The sequence below is a fragment of the Giraffa tippelskirchi genome, chromosome 3 (assembly GCF_054371585.1).
Source record: "Giraffa tippelskirchi isolate mGirTip1 chromosome 3, T2T-mGirTip1v1.2.pri, whole genome shotgun sequence".
Classification (NCBI taxonomy): Eukaryota; Metazoa; Chordata; class Mammalia; order Artiodactyla; family Giraffidae; genus Giraffa; species Giraffa tippelskirchi.
The window spans coordinates 172,882,605-172,906,198 of record NC_137277.1 but is presented as its reverse complement, the minus strand read 5'-3'; the positions used below and the strand labels follow the sequence as shown (position 1 = coordinate 172,906,198).

At 40.5% G+C, this 23,594-nt stretch overlaps 1 pseudogene; it reads left to right on the top strand.

The window, feature by feature from the left end:
• The first annotated feature begins 9,603 nt into the window (after positions 1-9,603).
• Positions 9,604-19,102, top strand: LOC145540501 (thiamine transporter 2-like; annotated as a pseudogene).
• Positions 19,103-23,594: the final 4,492 nt, after the last annotated feature.

Sequence of the window (23,594 nt, the reverse complement as noted above, 5' to 3'; positions counted from 1 at the left end):
CTGAACTGAACTTAGCATCAGAATCTATCTTATATATACATTCCAATGTGAAACATCAACAAACAAAACAGATAAAATCAAATATGCCTGGGCTGCAGCATAGTTTAGACTAGATGGAAATCAGTAGGCTCAATTCAGTGTGTGTGCGCTGTGGTGATACCGCCCTCTAGTGTCTAATCTTCAAAGAAAGTAAAGCTTACTACAGAAAACTCTTCGGCAACTTTCAGCCTAAGAGTTGACCAAGTCAGCTATTTGCTAGGCAGTGACTCTCCAAGTGAGGTCTCCAACCAGCAGCATCAGCATCACCTGGGGAGCTTGTTAGAAATTAAAATTTTCAGTATGAACCTGTATCTTCCTCTCCAAGACCCACTGAATCAGTTCATGGGGGAGGAACCCAAAACTCAGTGCTTAAACACACCCTCCGGATGAGGAGTAAAATCACAACCCAGCCTATCACCCCCGGGTGGAGCAGAAATTTTTTAAACCATATTGCCTTCAATTAAGAAAAAAATGAACTTGGGAACAGTCTGTCAAAAACCCAAAATTTCATAAAGAGAAGAGATTCTATACTTAGCATTTGGTAAGCAGCTTTCATCCATTCCAATGGGATGTTACATCCATTCCAACAAACCAGTGGAGCCAAATTGGTGTAGCACTGCCATGAATAACAAAAGAACATTCTGATCAACCCACTATAAACACCCATTCTAAAAAAAAAACAGGCTTTGCACTTTGAAGTAGTGGTGAAAACTGTATAAAGCTGACCTACGATAAGAGGAAGACAGGATGATATTTCTAGCATAAGTTTTGTTTTTTTCTGGCCAGCTCTCATGAATTTATACAGTGTTCATGATCAGGGAAACCAAATAAATGTGCATGAATGAATTAAATCAATTTCACTACAAGAAAAATAAATGGCTTTCTTCCTTCTTCCTTCCCCAGAGGCTGCCTGAACTCTTAGGATGGATGAGGGCTCTGTTGGCTGAAAACATGAATTTATGAAATGTCCTGGGAGCGCCAGCCTCCAATACAAGACACACCTCCATTGTCACCATTGCACACTTGTTTCCAAAACTTGATAACTTGATAAAGAAGATGTCAGCCAAAAGGAGAGCAATAGTTATAAACATCCATCTCAAGTGGAAAATCAGTACAAAATAAATTTGCAAGTAATGACTAAGTTATAAGTAAATTTACAAATTTTTTACTTGAAAATTACAATTTGCTTAAAAAAGCAGGTTACCTAAAAGGGTAACCTTTATCACTTCTGCAATATATAACATTACATTTAAAAAACTAACATTTCACTCTTATGAGAACATTTAAGTTTTCAAACAGCCACCACATGGGGTATAACCAGTGTTTATTACCTAGCTAACTATACTTATGAGTAGCTGTGAAAACAAGCTGGAAAATTTTACCCCGCGTGCAAATAAAGACTCACTTGTCCTACTTACGTTTAACGATAATAAAAGTATGGATACATGGAAATCCAGATAGACTATATCTAATGAAAATCTTTAAATGTGAAATGCGTCTTACATTTTGTCCAAATTTTCTAAAACTCAGAGTAGATATATCAGAGTCTACATTAGTTTTCTAGGGCAGCTGTAATAAAGTATCACAAAACATGGTTTAAAACAACAAAACTTTATTGTCTCAGAGTTCTGAGGATTATAAATCCAGCAGGATGTCAGTAGGACCATTCTCTCTCCCTGAGGCCTATCGTGGAAGATCCTGCCTTGTGACTATTAGCTTCTGGTGTTTGCTGTCAATCCTTGGTGATCCTTGGCTTGTAGATGCATTACTCCAATCTCTGCCTTTGTCATCACATGGCCATCTTCTCCCTGTGTGACTTTTTGTCTCTTCTTCTTAAAAACATTTCAGTCATAATGGATGAAGGAACCACCCTCCACCAGCATGACCTCACCTTAACTAATTACATCTGCAATAATCCTGAAAGTGAAAGTCATTCAGTCTTTTCCGACTCTTTGCGACTTCACGGACTATACAGTCCATGGAATTCTTGAGGCCAGAATACTGGAATGGGTAGCCTGTCCCTCCTCCAGGGGATCTTCCCAATGCAGGGATCAAACCCAGGCCTCCTGCAATAATCCTATTTCCAAATAAATCCCATCCTGAGGTCCTGGGTGTAAGACCACAGCACATTTTAGGGGAGGGCACAGTTGAACCCCTACCAGTCTACCCCCTGCACCTCCCTCAAATTCATGTCCTTCCCCATATGCAAAATATATTCACCTCATTCCCAACATTCTCAAATGTCTTAAACATTCCAGCATCAACTCGAAGTCCAAAATTCATCTCAATATCATCAATTCAAAGTCCCAAATTTCACTATCTAAATCATCTAAATCAGTACGAGTTTGATTCGTCTTGGGGAAAAATTCTCCATCTGAGAAACTGTGAAATCAGAGAATAAGTTATCTGCTTATTAAATACAATATCCAGGCACAGAATAGATGTGCTCTTTCCAAAGAGGAGAAATTGGATGGAAAAAGGAAATAACAGATCCCAGGCAAGTCTTAAAAACTAGCAAGGAAAGTTTCATTAGATTTCAAAGCCTGGGAATAATCCTCTGGGGCCTGATGCTCTGTCCCCTGGGCATGATAGGATGACAGCCTCAGCTTCTTGGTTCAAGGAGATTCCATCATCACAAGCTTCTGTATTTTGGTTCTGTCCTAAGAGTCATTCTTTCTTCATTTCATGCTGTCTGTGTCCCTTTTATGCCAGGCTGGCAGTGTTTTTGCTGGTATATTCTCAAAAACCTTGTCAGTCTCCCATGTAACTCACAGAGTCCTAAGTCATCAGACAAGAGTGTCCTCCTTAGAGCTCTTCTGGATAACCCTATCTCTATTCCTGGCTCCTGCCGAGATTAGACCCACTGTTAGTCGCTCAGTTGTGCCTGACTCTTTTAGACCCCATGGACTGCAGCCCACCAGGCTCCTCTGTCTATGGGGTTTCCTGGGCAAGAATAGTGGAGTGGGTTGCCATTTCCTTCTCCAGGGGATCTTCCCGATCCAGGGATAGAACCTGGGTTTCCTGCATTGCAGACAAATTCTTTACCGACTGAGCTACCAGGGAAGCCCTTAGATCCATTAGCTAAATACTTAATCTCTTTATCATTAATAAATGATTTTGCAGGCACATTCTCAGTTCTATAAAGTACACTGGGTAGCCTGAAAATCTTTCAGATCATCAAGTGCTGATTCATTTTTGCTTGTCAGTTCCTTCCTCAATTTATCTTTTTCCTCTCAGATTTTACTACAAACAGTATAAAGAAGCCAAGCTACACCTTCCACACTGCTTGGAAATCTCCAAGCAAAATATCCAAGTTCATTATTTACAAATTCTGCTTTCCTCTCAACAATAGAAAGAATTCAGACATGTTCTCTGCCATTTTGTAACAAAGATCACATCTCATTCAGTGTCCAATAATATGGTCTTTTCCATCTGAGACCTTGCAAGAAGCATCTTTACCATCTATATTTCTAGCAGTGTTCTGTTCATGGTGATACATGTGTCCTCTAAGACAGTAGACACTTTCTCTACAGCTCCTCTTTCTTCTTTCTGAGCCCTCATCAGAAATGCCTTTAATCTCCACATTTGTACCAATAGTCTCTTCAAGGCATGCTAAGTTTTTTCTATCAAGCACTTCAAAACTTTTATAGCTTCTATCCAGTATCCGGTTCCAAAGCCACTTCCACATTTTTAGGTATTTGTTACAGCAGCACTCTACTTCCCAGGACCAAAACTGGTATCATCAGTTCATTAGTCCTGTGATTTCCTGGGCACCTGGGAAATACACTATTGAAATGAGACCCTCCCCCTAGCTCATAACATCAAAATAGCAAGATGAGTTAATAAAATCCATCTAATCACCATTAAAAAATGATGAGGCTGCATAGTCAGTGTGTATTAACCAACACTACTGGTTAAAAAAAGGCAAATAAGGGTCGAGACAGAGAGAGTTGTTGTGGAATATTGACTTAAGTTATCTGGACAAAATTATTTTTAACACTGAGTCATGATGAACTGGAATATAGAGATCATTTCCTTTAATTCTTTAAAAAGTACATATAGTAAATGTTCATTAATCTAGACTATTTGGAAAAGAACTTAAATAAACTAGTATGACATCTGAATGGGGACTTTCCCGAAGGTCCAATGGTTAAGACTCTGTGCTTACACTGCAAGGGGCATGGGTTCAATCCTTCATTGGGGAACTAAGATTCCTACCTGCTGAATGGAGAAGCAAAAAAAAAAACTTAACATCTGAATGGACAGGTATGTGTGTGGACAACATGCATTTTGAGCAGAACCTAAATAAACTGACCAAGTGTTCTTGTAGTGAAAAACCATAAAAATTTGATTAAAAGGCAAATAAGTATGACTTAATTTTTTTATGTAAGTTAATATTTTTAAGGGATTTTCAGACAAGGTAATTCCTTCAAGAAATAGTTTTCCTTGTGACCTTACTTAAACTGTAAATTTACTTTTTAAATATCTCCTTATTGTCTTTAATTTTACATTTTGTACTAATGATCAATAATTCAGATTAGCTGGGTCTGATATTATGAGCATTCACCTATCAGCAATTCATTGGACCTTGTGATTTCCTGGGTCACTGAGACTAGATCAGATTCCAAAAGAAAGGCAAGGGAAAGACCCTGTATTTATAGTGCAGGCACTGCCCTGAGTCTGCTCCTGTTGATCTCATTTACTTCTCACAACCAGCTTCTCTGGTGGCTCAGTGGTAAAGAATCCTCCTGCCAATGCAGGAGACACAGGTTCAATCCCTGGGTCAGGAAGATCCCCTAGAGAAGGAAATGGCAACCGACTCCAGTATTCTTACCTGAGAAATCCGATGGATGGAGGAGACTGGAGGGCTTCAGTCCACGGGTTCTCAAAAGAGTCGGACACAACTTAGGACAAAACAACAACAACTCCTCACAAACAATAAAATAGATAATTAATTTTTATCTTCTTCTAAATCAGTGGGACTCAGAAAGACTAAGGAATTTGAGTAAGGTCAGCCAACTATGATTAACTACAACAGAAAAAAAAGTATATATCTGATAGCCCACATCACATAATAACTGAGGTATTTATTTAATGCCTACCCACTCATGGAGTGAGCCAGCTCTGCAAACAGCCAGGGCTGCAGAACTGAAATGGAACCTGGAAAGACCAGGGTCCTGGAACAGAAGCCCACTACTTTCAATGCACCCAAGTTCCCCAGGAAGGATACAAACTTGGATTTTAACATCATCAGAAGCAAATCAGAGCATTTGTTTAGTAACATTTTAACTGACTACCAGTAACCTTTGAAACAATGGGTTAAAATTTAACTAAAAATTATCGCCTGCTTGAAATATTGAAAATTGAACTACTAAGACAATCTTGAATGGTAAACTCAGTATTCCTCTTTTTTTGAAGTTACAACTCCACCCCTAATTTTTAAAATTTAAAGAAAATGTCTTAGAATTAGAAAAAAAAAAAAAAAAAAGCTCTAAGAAAGAAGTGTTCCATCTTTCAGGTTGAGGTTTTTTTTTTCTCCCTTCAATGTTAGCAGAGACCACATGTTAGGAGGACTATCGTACCCTCATGTTTTCAAAGTTCTTCCTTGAAAATCATTAGTTTTCCATAGACCGTAAGGAAAGTCATTCAGTTCAAAGGAGCTGTCCAGGCAGAACATCCATAGATAAAATAAAAACATGTATACGGATGGCTGGGTCACTATACTGTGCACCTGAAACTATTACAGTATTGTTTAATTGGCTATACTTCAATAGAAAATAAAAAGGTTAAGTAAAAAAGATTTTTTTAATTTAAGTAAATTTTTAAAAATAAAAACATACTGTCTTTTTGCAGTAATAACAGCAGGGGACAAAATTGGAGCCTGTCCTAAAGGGAGCATTGAAAATCTCACATATGAGGGAATTTGCTGCATCGTTTCTCCATGTTGTTTTCATTTAGTCACTAAGTCATGTCCAGTTCTCTTACGACCCTATAGACTGTAGCCTGCCAGGCTTCTCTGTCCATGGGATTTTCCAGGCAAGAACATTGGAGTGGGTTGCCATTTCCTTCTCGAGGGGATTTTCCTGACCCAAGGATCAAACTCTGGTCTCCTGCATTGGCAGGAGGATTCTTTACCACTGCACCACCCAGGAAGCCCGTTTCTCCATGTAGTCACTTGTTGTTGAGTCTTTCCTTCTGGTGGTAATAGATTTCATAGTCTAGTCAAACCAATCCACCCATTTTGAGTCCAATATTCTGCTGTGCAAACTGGCTGCCAACATTAGGGGTGGAATCAGAAGTCATTTTCAACATAAACACCTAAAACATGATCTCTTTGAAACCAAAGTCACTGGTCTTAGAAATGATGATATTTCATCCCTGCCAATACCTGAGGCATGGATTCAGAAAAATAATATGAGATTTCCTCGATATGACCTCTGTTAGAAACTGATTCTACTCTGCATTTTGTTAGTAGTTTCCCAAATATTACTAGTCCCTCAAAAACACTTTCAAAAACTTCATTGGGTAAGACAGTGAGAAATTATGAATTTTTATAAAGTATACAGTTACTTAATACGTCACTCTTTAGGGGGTTATTTCCTGATGAGTAGAAAGCTCCCTTGGCTGTTTCCCTTGACAACCAGCAGGATTGATCTGTGTAAAAACAATTTAAAGTACTAAGCGTATTCACTTAACAGCTAATTGTCCCAGGTTCTAGAACCTCCCTGCAGGTTAAGCATGTCATACTCCAACAGAAACCAGCTCAATGGTGCCAAACACCACCACTGTCTAGTATTTCCCTGTTTATTCCCACAGAAGTTGGGTGTGGATTCTCTAGCTAGAGGCGGGAATCTAGCCCATGTTATGTACCTGTAACAATGAGAGGCATCATACCAAGAAATTTCCACACAACTACACTTGTGTGATGGACATTACTACCACTGTGCAGGTGAAGAAAATATCGAGGTCTCAACAGAATAGAAAACTTATCCAGGGTCACAAGACTTGAGAAGGCAGATTCGAGATTTGAATTTGCTCAGCCAAAAACCCATGTTCTTCCCATCAGGAAATCCTCTTTTCCTTATTCCGAAACTGCTCCAAGAGTAACCTACACATTCTTGAAAATCAAATGGCATGTAGTTCCCACTCCAGAGAACACCTTTAAATAACTGAGCACTTGGAAAGCTTCTTGCTCTTATAATTTTGATTTTTTTCTGGCCAGTTAGAAAACCCCATTTGATTCAATGGCTATACAGCATTTCCAGGAGACCTTCAATGTTGGATCCTGTGCTAGACTCTGGGTGACAAAGATGAATCTCTGCTCCCAAGGAGCTCCCAGGTTAAGGAGCAGAACTGCGCATCCATACATTAGTATCTTTCAGGCCATCAATATTACAGATTGCATGCTTGTGCTTAGCAACTGGCATTGTTCTAACACTTAGAGGATTATTAATGTGTGTAATCCTCATCAACCTCATTTACACATGAGCAATCTGTACAAAGAGTTCCAGAAACTTGCTGAAGTCACATGGGTGTAAGTAACAGAGAACGATTTGGGCCTATTTGACTCCAAAACCCTGTTCTTGTTAGAAATATAAATTCTCAAGCCCCACTCAAGATCTGCTAAATCTGAATGTCTGCTTTTTAAAAACTGAACGATAATTATTTTACAATGCTGTGTTGGTTTCTGCCATACATCAATATGATTAGCCATAAGTACACATATGTCCCCTCCTTCTTGAACCTCTCTCCCACCCTCCACCCCGAACGTCTGTTTTTAGCCTCCAGATTAATTCCTCCAGATTAATCTGAGATTTGCTAAAATTTGAGAACCACTGCTTTAAGCCATTGAGCAATAAAAAGATCAGCTAAGGAATTGTATCAGTTCACTTTCTTCAGGGAAAAAGAAAAAAAAACAAAAACAACTGTCACTAACATCTGATTTACAGCCTGGTTATCCAGCAGATGGAGCATGACAGTTTTATCTCCCTTTCTTCCTTGCCTTGCCCAGCCACCATCCACATCCCCCTCTGCCCCACACCAAGGACACTTTGCCCCCTAAATCAATCCATTTTTTCCTCACCCTAAACACCAAACTTGAATGCCAGTAAGTGCAAATTAGGGGTAGCTGGGAGCTATTGCTGGGCTAGATTTAGACTCCAGATTTTCATAAAAAGCAGATTTGGAATGTAGCTTTTCCTAGGTTGGTAATTATCCTTAAAGGCCAGGAAGAGCAAGAATACCTTCTACCAAACTTGAAGAATGCTTAGATAGGGCTTCCGTGGTGGTAGAGTGGATAGGAATCCATCTGCCAGTGTAGGAGACGTGGGTTCAATCCCTGGTACAGGAAGATCCCACATGCCTCGGAGCAACTAGAGCCTGTGCACCGCAGCTTCTGAGCCCGTGCTCTAGAACCCAGGAGCTGCAACTTCTGAGACCTCTCGCCCTAGAGCCCCTGCTCTGCAAGAAGAGAAGCCACCGCAGTGAGAAGCCTGGGCACCACTCTGAAAGAGTAGCCCCTGCTCATGGCAACTAGAGAAAGCCCATGCAGCAGCAAAGACCCAGTGTAGCAAAAAAAAAAAGTAACCTATATCTTTAAAAAAAAAAAAGAACACTTAAATAAAAGTCTACTGGGGAACCTAAACACCATACTAAAAAGCAGAGGCATTACTTTGCCCACAAAGGTTCTTCTAGTCAAAGGTAGGGTTTTTCCAGTAGTCATGTATGGATGTGAGAGTTGGACTATAAAGAAAGCTGAGCACCGAAGAACTGATGCTTTTGAACTGTGGTGTTGGAGGAGACTCTTGAGAGTCCCTTGGACTGTAAAGAGATCAAACCAGTCCATCCTAAAGGAGATCAGTCCTGAATATTCATTGGAAGGACTGATGCTGAAGCTGAAACTCCAATACTTTGGCTACCTGATTCGAAGACCTGACTCATTGGAAAAGACCCTGATGCTGGGAAAGATTGAAGGCAGGAGGAGAAGTGGATGACAGAAGATGAGATGGTTGGACATAAGTTTGAGTAAATTCCAGGAGTTGGTGATGGACAGTTGGTGTGCTACAGTCCATGGGGTCGCAAAGAGTTGGACACGACTGAGCAACTGAACGGAACTGAACTGGGGAACTCAAGAAGTGAGGACACAGATTCTGTTAAAACAAAAGATATTCTTGGGCTCAGTAAATCAGTGGGTTTATTTCAGTTGTTTGAGAGACACTAGGATTCTAGAGGGTCTATGTCAACCTCCTCATGTTGTCTTCTGTCCACTGTACCTTCCTCTTACTGAAAACAAATAATCACGTGTTACTGATGGGCTCAGGTAATTTTGCTGATACAGCCAGTGTTCCTTGGGAAACTGTGACCCAAACTGACTTAAGTAAACGACTGACTGAGCAATCTCTCATGGCTCCTCCATTACAGCCCAGTGAAATAAGGCCAGGAATGTGGAAGAGCAAGATACACAAGTAGATTTCTTTCTTTGACTCTCAGTCTTGAAATATCGTTTGTTTTATAGTTGCCTGATTACTATGATGGTATCTCAGTTTGGTCTGGGCATTTACACTGATGCAGATCAAAGATGAAGATGGTCAGGTTCTTCCAGGACTGAAACATCCTTTTTACCCTCATGGTTCTGACTTTGAAGAAGAGTAAATGACTAAGTGTTCACAGGCAGCAGTACCTGAGCATGAATTGCCCTGGAACTACTACGCGGTGTGAGAGATGAATGAATGTACGCATTTTGACCTCTTTTCCCAGCCTCAATAGCCTATGCAGATCAAATCACATGTTAAAAATGTAAGAAGCACTTAACAGTGATGAGCAATAGCTGCTCTTTCCTTACACTTGGAGGAACGAATTCACATGTTATAAATATCTATTATCTTTGCAGTTTGTTTCCTCGAATTTCAGTTGTCTTTTGTTTTTCATTCTACCATTAGGAAAGCATGTGAAGTATCCAAGTGGACCCCCTTTGGTCAGAGGCCAACAAATGTGTCCTCAGATCGATACATGCCGTATGCTAATGTCATGATGCATTTCTCTTCCTGGAACTTCGTCTTCACACTCTGTCCATTTAATCTTGTAGATCACAAAAGACATCTTTCACTTTGAATTTTTTTTTTAAAGTGGGGGAGTCTTTCACTTTGCATACACACTTATCTAGCGCTGCTGCTCCTGGTGTTTTTCCTCACTTATTATGTCTGCTACAAGCCGGTCATCATCCTCCAGGGGATTAGCTTCATCATTTGCTGGCTGCTGCTCTTGTTTGGCCAAGGAGTCAGGACCATGCAGGTGCTGGAATTCTTCTATGGGATGGTCACCGCCACCGAGGTGGCCTACTATGCCTACATTTACAGCGTGGTCAGCCCGGAGCACTACCAGAAAGTGAGCGGCTACTGCAGGAGTGTCACGCTGGTGGCCTACACGGCGGCCTCCGTGCTGGCCCAGCTCTTGGTATCCCTGGCCGGCCTGTCCTACTTTTACCTCAACGTCATATCCTTGGTCTCTGTCTCCGTGGCCTTCCTCTTCTCACTTTTCCTACCCATGCCTAAGAAGAGTGTGTTTTTTCATGCAAAACCTAGCAAAGAAGCTCCTCCGTAGCCACCAGGAGTGAAATGAAAATACCTCCTGCTATATCAATAAACAAGAAATGCCACAGCCATAAGTGATTTCTGGCCTCCAAGTGTGAATGAGGGCTCCCAGAACTGAGATCCAGTGTATGCTGCCACCTTGCTGAGGAGCTAGGGGAATGCGAGAAGCAAAGTGAACAAGGAAACAGGATTGGCCCCAGATAGCTGAGGAGCATATGAAAGGAATGAATTCAGTGAGCCCAGAGGCTAGCCTCTTCCCATACATACAATGCTAAATTCCTTAACCTGATACCTGATCTTTGATGTTCAGACTGCCTGCTCCCTTTGTTGCAAACTTGTGTATAGCCTGATTTCCCTCCTGCCTCCTTGGAGCAGTTTCCTCAGAGCTACTGAGATGCTATCTCCCAGGCCCAGAGTCCGAAAGATTCACACCAAATAAATACTTTCAGATTGTGACTACATTCTTTAGTCGACACAGGAAAGGATGCTGTCCCAGAAGAACATCAAAAAGATCACAAACCAGTGGGAAAAGCAGTATTCACTGATTTAAGGAACCCCGATGGTGGCCAACTATCTGACCCAAAGCCATAAAATGTAGCTCTGAGTGTGTCCACAGTAGTTCTAAGACTTGAATGAGTATTACTCCTCTACTTCTCATTTTTACTGATCCCAATTGGGTGCACTTTCTCCATAGCAGGTTTTAACCAGGTTTTGAGCTATGTTCAAATCCTGTGAGATTACAAGGCACCATCCCAGAGTTCCATGATACAATATGGAGCAATGAAGCCCTTACAAACTGTGGGGATAAGGATAGTTTATCTTTGGGGCTATGTATAGTTATCCTATGTAATTATCCTATACATATCCCCACAGATAAACTATACTTACCCCCACAGTTGCAAGGGCTTCTACTTCTCCGTTATATATTATGGAACTCTGGGAGGTCCATATAGTCAAAGCTATGGTTTTTCCAGTTGTCATGTATGGATGTGAAAGCTGGACAATAAAAAAGGCTGAACGCTGAAGAATTGATGCCTTCAAACTGTGGTGCTGGAGAAGATTCTTGAGAGTCTCTTGGACAGCAAGGAGATCAAACCATTCAATCCTAAAGGAAATCAATCCCTAACATTCATTGGAAAGACTGGTGCTGAAGTTCATGCTCCAATACTTTGGCCACCTGATGTGAAGAACTGACTCATTGGAAAAGACCCTGATGCTGGGAAAGATTGAAGACAGGAGGAGAAGAGGATGACAGAGGATGAGATGGTTGGTTGGCATCACTAACTCAGTGAACATGAGTTTGAACAAACTCCAAGTGATGGTAAAGGACAGGGAAGCCTGGCGTGCTGCAGTCCACAGGGTCGCGAAGAGTTGGACACGACTGAGTGACTGAACAACAATCAATGTGCAAGAAATGTATTCTTTCAAATTGTATTCTTGGATAATCTTGTAGTGATTTCAACACTGAATACCAGCTACTTTGAAAAATAAAGAGTTTTGTCACAAAATGTAAAAGAGACAAGGAATATAACAAAATGTTTTGATGAAGCTATACATGAGTTTCACTCACCTCTAAAAACAGGGGCCGCAAATTGGAGTCCCACTGGTCAAACACAGTTTGGCCATGGTGAGTTACATGGTTCAAAGTCAAACTATCAAAACTCTTTCCTCTCTTTAACCTTTTAGTAGCTCTAATCTTTAATCTGTGATTTGCAAACCATTAATATGAGGTGGCAAATGATGGCCAATGGGCTACCATAGCTAACAGTTTTTACACCTTTAAAACATTGTAAGGGGGGGACTTCCCTAGTAGTCCAGTGGTTGAGAATTCTCCTTTCAATTCAAGGGACACGAGTTCGATCCCTGGTCAGGGAACTAAGATCCTGCAACTACTGAGCACCACAACTACTGAGCCTCTGTGCCACAACTAGGGAAGCCTGTGCATTGCAAACAAAGAAGACCTACAATGAAAGATCCTTCATGCCACAAGTAAGATCTGACACAGATTAGTTAATTAAAATAATAAAACACTGTAAGGGAGAAAAAAGAGTATATGACAAGGGTTGTGAAAATAAATAGATCCCATCTAACAGCCAAGTAAAAACAAAGAAAGATATGTGGCCCACAAGCCTGAAATACATACTATCTGGCACTTTACAACATACAGATCTTGAAATCAAGTTAGTGGATTTCTAACCAGAATAGAATAGACTAGAGCATATCAACTTGTAAGGATGAATTCTGTATTGTGACAATTCAGTTTTCATATGCATATGTACTAACATGACTAACATGTAAAATATATTTCTTTCTCAGACTATTCAGTTTAGTTCAGTCACTCAGTCGTGTCCAACTCTTTTTGACCCCATGAATTGCAGTACGCCAGGCCTCTCTGTCCATCACCAGCTCCCAGAGTTTACCCAAACCCATGTCCATCGAGTCAGTGATGCCATCCAACCATCTTATCCTCTGTCGTCCCCTTCTCCTCCTGCCCCCAATCCTTCCCAGCATTAGGGTCTTTTCCAATGAGTCAACTCTTCACATGAGGTGACCAAAGTATTGGAGTTTCAGCTTCAACATCAGTCCTTCCAATGAACACCTAGGATTGATCTCCTTTAGGATGGATTGATTGGATCTCCTTGCAGTCCAAGGGACTCTCAAGAGTCTTCTCCAACACCACAGTTCAAAAGCATCAATTCTGTGGCGCTCAGCTTTCTTCACTGCCCAACTCTCACATTCATACATGACCACTGGAAAAACCATAGCCTTGACTAGACGGACTTTTGTTGGCAAAGTAATGTCTCTGCTTTTAAATATGCTATCTAGGTTGGTCATAACCTTCCTTCCAAGGAGTAAGCGTCTTTTAATTTCATGGCTGTAATCACCATCAGCAATGATTTTGGAGCCCCAAAAAATAAAGTCTGACACTGTTTCCACTGTTTCCCCATCTATTTCCCATGAAGTGATGGGACCAGATGCCATGATCTTAGTTTTCTGAACGTTGAGATTTAAGCCAACTTTTTCACTCTCCTCTTTCACCTTCATCAAGAGGCTCTTTAGTTCTTCTTCACTTTCTGCCATAAGGGTGGTGTCATCTGCATATCTGAGGTTATTGATATTTCTCCCAGCAATCTTGATTCCAGCTTGTGCTTCTTCCAGCCCAGTGTTTCTCATGATGTACTCTGCATAGAAGTTAAATAAGCAGGGTGACAATATACAGCCTTGACGTACTCCTTTTCCTATTTGGAACCAGTCTGTTGTTCCATGTCCAGTTCTAACTGTTGCTTCCTGACCTGCATACAGGTTTCTCAAGAGACAGGTCAGATGGTCTGGTATTCCCATCTTTTTCAGAATTTTCCACAGTTTATTGTGATCCACACAGTCAAAGGCTTTGGCATAGTCAATAAAACAGAAATAGATGTTTTTTTGGAACTCTCTTGCTTTTTCGATGATCCAGCGGATGTTGGCAATTTGATTTCTGGTTCCTCTGCCTTTTCTAAAACCAGCTTGAACATCTGGAAGTTCACGGTTCACGTATTGCTGAAGCCAGGCCTGGAGAATTTTGAGTGTTACTTTACTAGCATGTGAGATGAGTGCAATTGTGCAGTAGTTTGAGCATTTTTTGGCATTGCCTTTCTTTGGGATTGGAATGAAAACTGACCTTTTCCAGTCCTGTGGCCACTGCTGAGTTTTCCAGATTTGCTGGCATATCGAGTGCAGCACTTTCACAGCATCATCTTTCAGGATTTGAAATAGCTCAACTGGAATTTCATCACCTCCACTAGCTTTGCTCGTCGTGATGCTTTCTAAGGCCCACTTGACTTCACATTACAGGATGACTGGCTCTAGGTGAGTGATCACACCATCGTGATTATTTGGGTCATGAAGATCTTTTTTGTACAGTTCTTCTGTGTATTCTTGCCACCTCTTCTTAATATCTTCTGCTTCTGTTAGGTCCATACCATTTCTGTCCTTTATCGAGCCCATCTTTGCATGAAATATTCCCTTGGTATCTCTAATTTTCTTGAAGAGATCTCTAGTCTTTCCCAATCTGTTGTTTTCCTCTATTTCTTTGCATTGATTGCCGAGGAAGGCTTTCTTATCTCTCCTTGCTAAGAAGTTTGGAAGTTGCTGCTCTAGGATCTATCTTTTCATTTCAAAGATTCCCAGTTGAGACAACTAAAATAATTGTATCTTTCCCTCACTATACATTTAGGGATTTGCTGAAGTTTTTGCCCTGTATTAAGACTATTTTCCACACCCAGCTATCCCCTTCCCTACCATATCCTGATATATGCTAGAATAAAAGTGAACCCAGCCTGGATTCTAATAACCTTCCATCCAGTCTCTTCTCCACAACCAAGTTATTGTGTTATCCCATATACTTGTCTCACTGGCCTTTCATTCATATACTACTTTCAGTCAATTGTCATTAGCAAGAACAAGGACACAGTTGCCCTTAGCAAATAAACAGTAATTCTTGATTTTTGGTGAAAATGGCAGCAGAGGACAAACAGCATTCTAGAAAGGGTCAGGCCCTTCAAGAGGACATGGTGAACCTGAGTGTTTACAGCTTTTCCTTGAGTTGTCTGATACATGTCTGTTTCATCCTTATTTACTACAGACAGATTTCTGACATTGCGTCTTGTCCAGTAGAAAGAAGCCAGGGAGACCAAGTGGCCTGGAGAAGCCTTAGGAAGGTCTCTAGTGGGTGGAGGGACTCCAGCTTCTGTTACTAGAGGGGGTATCACCTTCCACCTCTCCTGAGCTTTTTGTTTTAGCAACACTTCCCTCCCATCTGGGAAACTACAGTCTTTGGTGGTTTTAGATGTGTATCCAAACACCCTTCCTTGTTCCCAGAACATATTGTGAAATTTGAAACACTTTTCCAGAAGGAGTAGGGTGCAGAGAGAGAGGGAAGGTGGGCTGATGCAGGAGTTAATATCCTACAGTCTGGGCAGAGCCCAAAGCCGGCTTTGAAATTAGCCCAACAATGCACACGGACCTTCCTGAAGAAACAAAGCCTTCACATCAAATAAGACTTTGAAGATACTTGTTTTTGAAGTTGGGGTGTTCCACACCCACTTATTTATTGAGCATTTCAGGGTCCATTGTTGAGCTCATATTCTTCTCATTTCCCTTTCTGGAAATTCTATTTTGACTCCTAGAAAATTGTTCTAGTTGGTTCTGCACTACTTATGTCCTCTGTAAGTACTTGGTCCTGGGGAGAAGCAGGGGAAAAAAATCTTCTTCTCTCCAGGTAACATGCCCTTACTTAGGCCATGTGTACAAAAGATAAAATTCTCATAAAATGTATTCTTTACAAGCCCATTAAACACAAACAGTCTTTATAGTCTCTTGGTGATGGGGAAGACCTTATCTAGTCTCAAATTTTTAGGCAAAACTAAGTGAAGTAGGATTGGGTTGCTGACCTAAGGATGCATGTAAATTAAATCACATCTTTAAGAAAGAAAGCCTTCCCTGGTGTCTCAGATGGTAAAGAATCCACCTGCAATGCGGGAGACCCAGGTTTGATCCCTGGGTCAGGAAGACTCCCTGGAGAAGGGAATGACAATCCACTCCAGTATTCTTGCCTAAAGTATCCCACAGATAGTGGAGCCTGGCAGGCTACAGTCCATGGAGTTGCCAAGTCAGACATGACTGAACGACTAACACTTGAAGAAGGAAAGCTGAGAGTAGTAAGAAGTCTGACAACTGACTACTTAGCTCCCAGCACATTGTGGGAACACACTGGAAAGACATCTGTATAATGCATATTATAAAACAGAACTCTCCTAAGGATGTGTCCTGTGGCCACATTTGCTTCCAAGCACTCCATTAGTTGGGCGAGGGCTTGGGTCAAGGTTTCTCATCCTCACACTACTGACATTTTGAGAGAGGGTAATTCTTTGTCATGGGGAGGAGGGGTCCTGTCCTGTGTGTTGTAGGATGTTCAACAGATTCTTCAGTCTCCAGCCCACTAGATCCCACTAGCGACTCCCTCCTCCTGTCATGACAACAAAAAATGACTTCAAATATGGCCATCTTTCCTCTGGAGGCAAAAACAACCCTGGTGATAACCATTTGGTTAGGGTTAGGTTCCATCTGAGTCAGGGTCAGAATTTTTACAATCTTTATCGCAAACTATTAAAACTACAAATTTATTACTACATGGTATCACTTATATGGGGCTTCACAGGTGGCACTAGTGGTAATGAACCTGCCTGCCAATGCAGGAAACTTAAGAGGCACGGGTTTAATCCCTGGGTGGGGAAGATCCCCTGGAGAAGGAAATGGCAACCTACTCCAGTATTCTTGCCTGGAAAATCCCATGGACAGAGAAACCTGGCAGGCTACAGTCCCTAGGGTCTCACAGAGTGTGATATGACTGAAGCAACTGAGCATACATGCACACATCACTAATAAGTGGAATCTGAAATGTGACATGTTATCTATGAAACAGAAACAGACACACAGTCATAAAGAACAGACTTGTGGTTGCCAAGGGGGAGAGGAGGTGGGGGAGGGATGGATTGGAAGTTTGAAATTAGTAGATGTAGACTATTATATAGGAGAAGGCAATGGCAACCCACTCCAGTACTCTTGCCTGGAGAATCCCATGGATGGAGGAGCCTGGTGGGCTACAGTCCATGGGGTCATGAAGAGTCGGACACGACTGAGCAACTTCACTTTCAGTTTTCACTTTCATGACTTGGAGAAGGAAATGGCAACCCACTCCAGTATTCTTACCTGGAGAATCCCAGGGATGGAGGAGCCTGGTGGGCTACAGTCCATGGGGTCGCACAGAGTCGGACACGACTGACGCGACTTAGCAGCAGCAGCAGCAGCAGCAGACTATTATATATAGATTGGATAAACGACAAAGTCCTGTTGTATAGCACAGGGAACTATATTCAATATCCTGTAATAAACCATAATGGAAAATAATATAAAAAGTAATATATATATATGTATAACTGAGTCACTTTGCTGTACAGCAGAAATTAACACAACATTGTAAATCAACTATAATAAATTTCTTTAAAAACTACAAATTTGTCTCATTTTCCCAGTAAGCTATATTATTTTCAAGAGCAAGAGTCAGCTCTGTAAAGATCCAGTGGGGTGTGATGGGGGGTGGAAGGGAAGCACAGGAGGGAGGGGATATATGTATATTTATGGCTGATTCCCATTGTTGTACAGGAGAAACCAACAAAACATTGTAAAGCAATTATCCTCCAATAAAAAATAAATTTTTTTTTTTTAGAAAAAAGGGCAAGCGTCCATAGTTTAGCACCACAATTTCCCACAGAGGAGCTCAAAAATTCTTGGTGGGCGAATAAGTGAATGAATGAGGAAGTGAACACAAACACAGAAGTGGGGAAGAAGTGTGTAGAGAGAATTTTGGAAGAGAAGTTTGGTATCTGTCAGGGATCTTGAAAAAATATTTTAAATGATATTTCAGAGGAGGTGGAGAAAAATAGAACCAAGGGCAAAGAGAGAGGTCATACTTGCTAGAGCATCTTAACATGGCATGAAGGAAGGGTGTGCTGGAATGAGCTGACATTTCAGTTGAAAAACTTGGCACCCCACTGGATCACATAGCGTTTACAACTGTCCATCTCTCACCTATTGCTTTTACTTGACCAAACTTGAATCCGGCTCCTCTCTTTCCTGCAGGTCCCTACACCCTGCATGCCCACAGCCCTGAGCAAGGACAAAAAAATGTGGACCGCGCCCAAACCCTCCGCCACTGCCCGTCCCTCCTTATCAGCTTCTCCCGGGAATCGGCTGACCACAGCGGGAGACCTTCCTGTCAGACTCCACTGGTCACTTCCCCTGGCTTGTCCAGCTTCCCCTCCAAAGTTCTGTCTACCTCTGCTTGCCAGTAGCAAAGGATTATCTTTGAAAAGAAACCCCCTTTTCAGATTGATTTTAAGACACTTGCAGATTCCAGTAATTGCAACAATTCTCCCAATTCCGGTAGTCTTTCTCATCAATAAGGCTCTCCCTGTGGAAGTCTGGATTTGCTTTTGTTTGACACCAGATTTCTAGCCTGAGTTTAACTTCTAGCAAAGAGAAGAGAAGAGGAGAGAAAAAATGGCCTCTATGTGTCCTTTCTAGTCTATGATTTATGGAGACCCAAATTTAGGTGGTCTATTTCAAATGTTAAGAGAAAAAAGTTATGTGCAGTTCGCAGAGTTGGATCAAGTGATTTTTCATTCAAAGTTCACAAGTCAACCTTCTGTACCATAGCCTAGAAACGCTTCAGTGCTTATACATTTTGGATTTTGGCAAAATGATGCACTACTTTATTATGCAGAGAATAACGGGATGACGGTTGTTTCCTCTCTCTTCAGAGGCAGAGGGCAGTGGGCCATGTGAGTGTCAACTGGAATCTTCTGGGAGAGTGGGCTTTGGGAATCTCTCTGCAGCTGATGCAAGTGCTCTTTTTTTCAACCGTCCACAGCTAATATTTGGGTGTGCTCCTCTGGTTTTAAATATTCAAGTTACAAGCTTCTTATATTTCTTTATTTAACCATGTAAATCTGAAGCAACAAAATACATTTCTTTCTTTATTCTTCCAGTTTTTCTGCATAGCATTTTGCATTATTTATATACAATGCTTCACATAAGAGATGATGGAACTATATTCCTATTTTTAACCAACGTTCTCTTGGGACTTTTTGTTAATTAGGCAAGAAAATTCAGAGTTCTCACAGTTAATAAGCAGGGACATACATTTTCAGGTTTTGATTTTTTATCATTTTGGTATTCTATTTATTTATTTAACAGAATCGTTTTAGTGATTTTTTTTCTTTCATAGATCTCCCCCATTTTTCTGGTAAGAATACTTAACATGAAGTGTGTCCTCTTAACAGATTTTTCAGTATACAATACAGTATGGTTACCTATAAGTACAATGTTGTACATCTGCTCTCTAGAACTTTATTCATGTTGCATTACTGAAATATACACGTTTATATTACAGTTCCTCATTTAAATATACAGTTTACATCCCCAGTAAATATACAGTTCTTCATTTTCCTCTCTACCCAGCCCTTGGAAACCACCATTCTTTGCTTCTATGAGCTTGATATAATGGAATATATCACAATAATGGAATCAGGCAGGATTTGTCCTGCTGTCACTGTGGTATAATGTCATAAAGGTTCATCCATGTTGTCCTATATTGCAGAATTTCTCTTTTTAAAGGCTGAATAATATTCTATTGTATGTATATGCCTCATATTCTTTATCCATTAATCCTTCACTGGACACGTAGGTGGTTTCCATATCTTGGTTATTGTGAATAGTGCTACAATGAACATGGCAATGCTCACAGCTCTTCAAGGTCCAATCTCTGCACATCTAAAGGTTATTCTAACTTCTAAGCAAATTTTAAAATGAACTTAACAAGTGTAGGGTATTAAGTGTATCTCTAATGCAAAGGGTTAGTGTTCAGGTTTGGAAGAAAGTCTGAAAGTCATTGACCATGGTTTCAACCATCATGTAATATAAGAGGTTCACATAAAATAATTGTGTTTCTTCTATAAAAATATATTTACTTCCTATTTCCTTTTCATGATACAGAAACTGATAAATTTCATTCAGTATTAGACAAAGTAGTTATCTAGTACCAATTACTTATTCTCTGATAGAGTGTGAGCTCAGTGAGGGTAGAGTCAAGCTTCTGCATGATCGTACACCTGGTGTTTACCCTGGTTCGTGCTCCACAGTGAGTACTTGACTAGCATTTCTAGAGAAAAAAAAAACAAATACAACAACAGCACAAATTAGTGTTCTTATTACTTTCCTTGAAGTCACAGGGTGAATTGGTAAATGCCAATCTCATGATTCCATAATACCTGGGACATAAACAACCAAATAACAATTCAAGGTGGTTCTACTTTTTAAAGTATAGACTATCCCAAAGACTCACTTGTATTAAGTGCAAAATGCCTAACAGAAGCACATGAATACTATTCTTATTAATATTAGAACTTATTAGCTGGGACCAGGTACTCTGCATGGTAGCTTTACGGTGAATAAGCAGGTGCCATTGAGAAATGATCCAGCAGGAATTTTGAAATAAGGTCTTAGATAATATGATTATACATGCAATTTCAGGTATCTGGAAAAGTAATTTCTGGCTTTAGACTGAGAAATCTTAGGAGTCAAGGCCACGCTCAGCCTGCCCTCAAAATTGTGTTTTCTTCCAAATCCACAATGTGTATAGGTCTTATCGAAAACCAAATTGTCACTGAAAAGCTGTTTAAGCATCTGTACAAGCGAAATCAAGATTCTAGCCTGGAATAATTTACATTCTAAATGGGAATCTGCTGTTTGATTTAATCTAGATTTCGAAACGTCAATCTAGTGTAACATTTGGTCAAGGGAAAAAAACTTAACCTGAACAAGAAATACCTGGAATTTTAAGGCCCATTTGGACCACCTGCTTTGTTCTTTTTGTGGGACCTGTGATTATTTATGGTTTTACTTATGTTTAGTTGGTAATTCTTTGCAATGAAGTAATGCATTTTCACCAAATCACATAATTTTTAAATGCTTGTATTTGTTTTTCAATGTGAGAAATTGGAAGGGGATATAAAAATAGTTAAAGCTTTTCATTTGGTTATATATTTTTAAACAGATTCAAGTTACAAATGTTTGAGCTGTATTACATGGAAGAAATTTAATTCATATACGCTAGTCTTGTCTAACTAAATTTAAAAGCCAATACAATTGCCAGATTGTATCACCGGTGAAAGGAAATAATATGTGAGCTTTCCAGAGAAAAAAATCACCTTTTAGACTGAAACTGCTAATTTAGACAATCAGTGATCCAATGAACAGTCTCCAAAGAAGTAAATGTTCATCAATTGACCTGTGTTTTCACTCACTGATATGGCTCATTTAAAAAGCAACTAATACTCTGTAAGGGACTTCCCTGGTGGCTCAGATGTAAAGAATCCACCTGCCAATGCAGGAGATATGGTTTCAATCACTGGGTTGGGAAGACCCTCTGGAGAAGGAAATGGTAACCCACTCCAGTATTCTTGCCTGCAAAATCCCATGGACAGAGGAGCCTGGAGGGCTACAGTCCATGGGGTTGCAAAGAGTCAGACATGACTTAGCGCGACTAAACAACAAATACACTGTAATGGCCTATATGGGAAAAGTATCTTTAAAAGAGTGGGTATATGTATTTGTTGAATGGTTGAACAGTTCTATGAAGATCTACAAGACCTTTTAGAACTAACACCCAAAAAAGATGTCCTTTTCATTATAGGGGACTGGAATGCAAAAGTAGGAAGTCAGGAAACACCTGGCATAACAGGCAAATTTGGCCTTGGAGTACAGAATGAAGCAGGGCAAAGGCTAATAGAGTTTTGCCAAGAGAACGCACTGGTCATAGCAAACACCCTCTTCCAACAACTCAAGAGAAGACTCTACATGTGGACATCACCAGATGGTCAACACTGAAATCAGATTGATTATATTCTTTGCAGCCAAAGATGGAGAAGCTCTATACAATCAGCAAAAACAAGACCGGGAGCAGACTGTGCCTCAGATCATGAACTCCTTATTGCCAAATTCAGACTTAAATTGAAGAAAGTAGGGAAAACCACTAGTCCATTCAGGTATGACCTAGATCAAATCCCTTATGAGTATACAGTAGAAGTGACAAATAGATTTAAGGGACTAGATCTGATAGACAGAGTGCCTGATGAACTATGGACAGAGGTTCGTGACATTGTACAGGAGACAGGGATCAAGACCATCCCCATAGAACAGAAATGCAAAAAATGCAAAAAAGCAAAATGGCTGTCTGAGGAGGCCTTACAGATAGCTGGGAAGAGAAGAGAAGCGAAAAGCAAAGGAGAAAGGGAAAGATATTCCCATCTGAATGCAGAGTTCCAAAGAATAGCAAGGAGAGATAAGAAAGCCTTCCTCAGCAATCAATGCAAAGAAATAGAGGAAAACAACAGATTGGGAAAGACTAGAGATCTCTTCAAGAAAATTAGAGATACCAAGGGAACATTTCATGCAAAGATGGGTTCGATAAAGGACAGAAATGGTATGGACCTAACAGAAGCAGAAGATATTAAGAAGAGGTGGCAAGAATACACAGAAGAACTGTACAAAAAAGATCTTCACGACCCAAAAAAGATCTTCACGACCCAGATAATCACGATGGTGTGATCATTCACACTCACCTAGAGCCAGACATCCTGGAATGTGAAGTCAAGTGGGCCTTAGAAAGCATCACTATGAACAAGGTGGAGGTGATGAAATTCCAGTTGAGCTATTTCAAATCCTGAAAGATGATGCTGTGAAAGTGCTGCACTCAATATGCCAGCAAATTTGGAAAACTCAGCAGTGGCCACAGGACTGGAAAAGGTCAGTTTTCATTCCAATCCAAAAGAAAGGCAATGCCAAAGAATGCTCAAACTACCGCACAATTGCACTCATCTCACATGCTAGTAAAGTAATGCTCAAGATTCTCCAAGCCAGGCTTAGCAATACGTGAATCATGAACTTCCAGATGTTCAAGCTGGTTTTAGAAAAGGCAGAGGAACCAGAGATCAAATTGCCAACATCCACTGGATCATCGAAAAAGCAAGAGAGTTCCAGAAAAACATCTATTTTTGCTTTATTGACTATGTGAAAACCTTTGACTGTGTGGATCACAATAAACTGTGGAAAATTCTTCAAGAGATGGGAATAACAGACCACCTGACCTGCTTCTTGAGAAACCTGTATGCAGGTCAGAAAGCAACAGTTAGAACTGGACATGGAACAACAGACTGGTTCCAAATAGGAAAAGGAGTATGTCAAGGCTGTATATTGTCACCCTGCTTATTTAACTTATATGCAGAGTACATCATGAGAAACGCTGGGCTGGAAGAAACACAAGCTGGAATCAAGATTGCAGGGAGAAATATCAATAACCTCAGATAT